Genomic DNA, 5,605 nt, shown 5'->3' with positions numbered 1-5,605 from the left:
GTGTTGAGAATTCATTCAATTTTATCGCTACGTGTCTCAACTTCTCTTGTTCAAAACAAAAAACTAATTTATAGCTTTTGATTTTATATATAATTGTTAAATTTCAGTTTTGTCAGATGCAATTTGTGCGAGCTTATTTCGTGGAGCAAATATTTTGTTGCGTTTTTGAGAGTGTTTATCCGATCATTAGCGAAGCGACGCGATGCATTTATATTTGATCACGATGGACTATGCGCAATTTTCGCATTGTTTGCGGATTTTATAACTTTATTGACGAATATAAGATCTAATATCTTTCGCATAATTGATTTACGATTACTCGCGTTTTATTGAGGCTCAGATGTACACCCGTCTGTATCACGTCAATAAAAATCTGGCAGCAAAATGAGTATGAATTCATTCGTTTAGCAAAGGATGCACGTTGACCTTAGAAGCGCACGTTGGAATTTCATCCGGAGGGAAAAAACTTTGTCGCGTTTTTTTAATCTTTCTGATTCTCAAAATAAATTCTTCGTGTATATTTTTCGCGCTCATAATATTATTTGATTTGTGCAGATTAATTTTCTTTTCATGCATGAAATATATTTTGGCAACTATGCCGTCTATAGGAAGAAATCTGTCGGACTGTGCTAACTCGGACCACGTGCGTTTCTGACGTTTAGATATTAGTGAAATTCGGTTAGAAAACAAAAAAATGACCTGTCTCGTTTCTTGATAGAAATTCGAGATGCTAAATACTAATTTATTGGGTGCGTTCGGGAAGACACTGTTAGTGCTATTTGCTTATTTTATCCTTGTTTTACACCTGATGAACGATAAAGATAGAATGATGCAATAGCGCTAATAGCGCGCTTCCCGAACGCAGCCATTGTGTTATAAATTCGACGTTCGCTTTTCGCGTGAGACTGGCATCGGCTTCCTATGTCGCTAAACGGGCCTTTTTCAGTTGGATACGTTTTTTTCATTATAATATACAGAGGAGAAGAAGCTAGGGATAGTGGGATAGGTAGACATACATTTTGTACGACAATATCGTACGAAAAATACATATGATATAAAGGCACAAAAGAAAAATTTATGCAGAATTATTCTTATTGTTAGTACAAAGTAATCGGAGCATGATCCTGGAGACGTCCCATGTCCGTGATATCGTCATCGTGGACGGGGCCTGGGGCCCACAGAAACAATAATAAAAATAATATATGTATGTGCGTATGCGTATGTATGTGCGATTGCGTATGCGTGTGCGTGTGTATGTATATCTATGTTCAATTGCATTACTGGTTTTATGTAATATTATTTACTTTCGACAGTAACAATAAAAAAAAATGTATTTTATTTATATATGTATTTTCGTTTATATTTCCCAACATTTTATCAACGAAATGATAAATAGAGAGTTTCTTGTCCTAAATAACATTACCGTTTTTCTTTCTTCAAATATACCCTGGAATCCTAACACCACTTCCAAAAAATCCTGATTTTACCATACTAATACGCTATCCAGTATACTAAGAGAGAGAGGGAGGGAGAGAGAGAGAGAGAGGGAGGGAGGGGGAGAGAGAGAGAGAGAGAGAGAGAGAGAGAGAGAGAGAGAGAGAGAGAGAGAGAGAGAGAGAGAGAGAGAGAGAGAGAGAGAGAGAGAGAGAGAGAGAGAGAGAGAGAGAGAGAGAGAGAGAGAGAGAGAGAGAGAGAGAGAGAGAGAGAGAGAGAGAAAGAGAGAGAGAGAGAGAGAAAGGAATAAATGGGTGCATGTAAATTACATACATAGGAGAGAAAGGAATGGGCGCGTTCAGCAGACCAAGCCGCTGAGTAGCAATCGAACGTGATTGGCTCTTACTTTTAGAACCAACCAATCAACGCAGAGTGTTATATGCATATGTTGACGAACTCAACAGTTGTGTCTGCTGAACGCGGCCAATAATACGAGAGATATCTGTTCTTGTCTAACGAGGCATCTGTTACGACATACCTGCCAAAGCTCGTTCTTTGAAATGGCTTTATAGATCGCAAAATCCTTTTACAGGAGTAAAGTATAGATACTAATGAAGAGTGGGAATATAAAGAAAGTAGTGATAATTGAAAAAAATGTAAAAATGCCTAACGAGGCATCTGTACGACATATCTGTCGAAGCTCGTTCTTTGAAACGGCTTCATAGATCGCAAAATCCTTTTACAGGAGTAAAGTTTAGGTACTAATGAAGGGTGGGATTGTAAAATAATTAGTAATAATTGAAAAAAATGTAAAAATACCTAACAAGATATCTGTACCACATATCTTTCAAAGCTCGTTCTTTGAAACGGCTTCATAGATCGCAAATTCCTTTTACAGGAGTAAAGTTTAGGTACTAATGAAGGGTGGGATTGTAAAATAATTAGTAATAATTGAAAAAAATATAAAAATGCCTAACGAGATATCTGTACCACATATCTTTCAAAGCTCGTTCTTTGAAACGGCTTCATAGATCGCAAAATCCTTTTACAGGAGTAAAGTATAGGTACTAATAAAGAGTGGGAATATAAAAAAAGTAGTGATAATTGAAAAAAATGTAAAAATGGCCGCGTTCAGCAGACACACCTGTTGACATGATGTACAGATGCCTCGTTAGGCATTTTTACATTTTTCAATTATTACTAATATCTATCTATCTATCTATCTATCTATCTATCTATCTATCTATCTATCTATCTATCTATCTATCTATCTATCTATCTATCTATCTATCTATCTATCTATCTATCTATCTATCTATCTATCTATCTATCTATCTATCTATCTATCTATCTATCTATCTATCTATCTATCTATCTATCTATCTATCTATCTATCTATCTATCTATCTATCTATCTATCTATCTATCTATCTATCTATCTATCTATCTATCTATCTATCTATCTATCTATCTATCTATCTATCTATCTATCTATCTATCTATCTATCTATCTATCTATCTATCTATCTATCTATCTATCTATCTATCTATCTATCTATCTATCTATCTATCTATCTATCTATCTATCTATCTATCTATCTATCTATCTATCTATCTATCTATCTATCTATCTATCTATCTATCTATCTATCTATCTATCTATCTATCTATCTATCTATCTATCTATCTATCTATCTATCTATCTATCTATCTATCTATCTATCTATCTATCTATCTATCTATCTATCTATCTATCTATCTATCTATCTATCTATCTATCTATCTATCTATCTATCTATCTATCTATCTATCTATCTATCTATCTATCTATCTATCTATCTATCTATCTATCTATCTATCTATCTATCTATCTATCTATCTATCTATCTATCTATCTATCTATCTATCTATCTATCTATCTATCTATCTATCTATCTATCTATCTATCTATCTATCTATCTATCTATCTATCTATCTATCTATCTATCTATCTATCTATCTATCTATCTATCTATCTATCTATCTATCTATCTATCTATCTATCTACTATCTATCTATCTATCTATCTATCTATCTATCTATCTATCTATCTATCTATCTATCTATCTATCTATCTATCTATCTATCTATCTATCTATCTATCTATCTATCTATCTATCTATCTATCTATCTATCTATCTATCTATCTATCTATCTATCTATCTATCTATCTATCTATCTATCTATCTATCTATCTATCTATCTATCTATCTATCTATCTATCTATCTATCTATCTATCTATCTATCTATTATCTATCTATCTATCTATCTATCTATCTATCTATCTATCTATCTATCTATCTATCTATCTATCTATCTATCTATCTATCTATCTATCTATCTATCTATCTATCTATCTATCTATCTATCTATCTATCTATCTATCTATCTATCTATCTATCTATCTATCTATCTATCTATCTATCTATCTATCTATCTATCTATCTATCTATCTATCTATCTATCTATCTATCTATCTATCTATCTATCTATCTATCTATCTATCTATCTATCTATCTATCTATCTATCTATCTATCTATCTATCTATCTATCTATCTATCTATCTATCTATCTATCTATCTATCTATCTATCTATCTATCTATCTATCTATCTATCTATCTATCTATCTATCTATCTATCTATCTATCTATCTATCTATCTATCTATCTATCTATCTATCTATCTATCTATCTATCTATCTATCTATCTATCTATCTATCTATCTATCTATCTATCTATCTATCTATCTATCTATCTATCTATCTATCTATCTATCTATCTATCTATCTATCTATCTATCTATCTATCTATCTATCTATCTATCTATCTATCTATCTATCTATCTATCTATCTATCTATCTATCTATCTATCTATCTATCTATCTATCTATCTATCTATCTATCTATCTATCTATCTATCTATCTATCTATCTATCTATCTATCTATCTATCTATCTATCTATCTATCTATCTATCTATCTATCTATCTATCTATCTATCTATCTATCTATCTATCTATCTATCTATCTATCTATCTATCTATCTATCTATCTATCTATCTATCTATCTATCTATCTATCTATCTATCTATCTATCTATCTATCTATCTATCTATCTATCTATCTATCTATCTATCTATCTATCTATCTATCTATCTATCTATCTATCTATCTATCTATCTATCTATCTATCTATCTATCTATCTATCTATCTATCTATCTATCTATCTATCTATCTAATGGATCACTTGAGACCTCCACGTTTCCGTCTCAATGGAAGCGTGCTCTAATCCGCCCTCTCTCTAAAGTCCGTATTCCATTGTCTCCGTCCGATACGAGACCAATAGCTAATCTGCCTGAGCTGTCGAAGATCCTTGAAAAGATTGTTGCCTCGCAGATTGCGCATTATCTTGAGGATCATAATCTTTTAAATCCCAGACAGTCAGCATACCGACCTGGTTATAACACCCAGGCTGCACTCTTGCGAGTCTGTGATGACATAAAGAAAGGTATTGACGAGGGGTTGATCACAATCATGGTATTATTCGATTTTAGCAAGGCCTTCGACATGGTCCCTCATCTTCGACTTCTCATTAAGTTAAAGGCGTTGGGTTTTTCTGATGCCGTTCTGGCGTGGCTGTTCTCGTATCTGACTGGAAGGTCTCAGGCAGTTGTTGATGAAAATGGCAAATTTTCCGGCTGGCAGTTTACGTGGGGTGGCGTACCTCAGGGTTCTGTGCTGGGTCCTCATTTGTTCTCCCTTTACGTGAATGACATACGTTATGTCTTGTGCTACTCTGATCACATGATCTTTGCTGACGATATTCAGATCTACTACAGATGTTCACCGGCTGACATTCGTCAAGGTATTGAACTTATTACTAAAGATGCTAATGCTATCTTCGATTACGCTTGCGAAAATGGTCTCAAACTAAATCCGTCTAAATCTAAGGTCATGATATTTGGGAGCAATGCACATGTTAGCAACATCAACCTTGACACTCTACCGCCAGTTATTGTAAATGCTGTGCCCCTGCCTTTTGTGACTGAGGTAAGGAACTTGGGGGTGATTTTTTCACCAAATCTTTCGTGGAGGAAGCATATTTTTCTTGTCTCACGTAAAGCTCATA

This window comes from Temnothorax nylanderi, unplaced genomic scaffold (assembly GCF_030848795.1).
Source record: "Temnothorax nylanderi isolate EJ_2023f unplaced genomic scaffold, tnyl_v1.0 TNYL_tig0141_pilon, whole genome shotgun sequence".
NCBI lineage: Eukaryota > Metazoa > Arthropoda > Insecta > Hymenoptera > Formicidae > Temnothorax > Temnothorax nylanderi.
Note: the sequence above shows the minus strand (reverse complement) of the source record.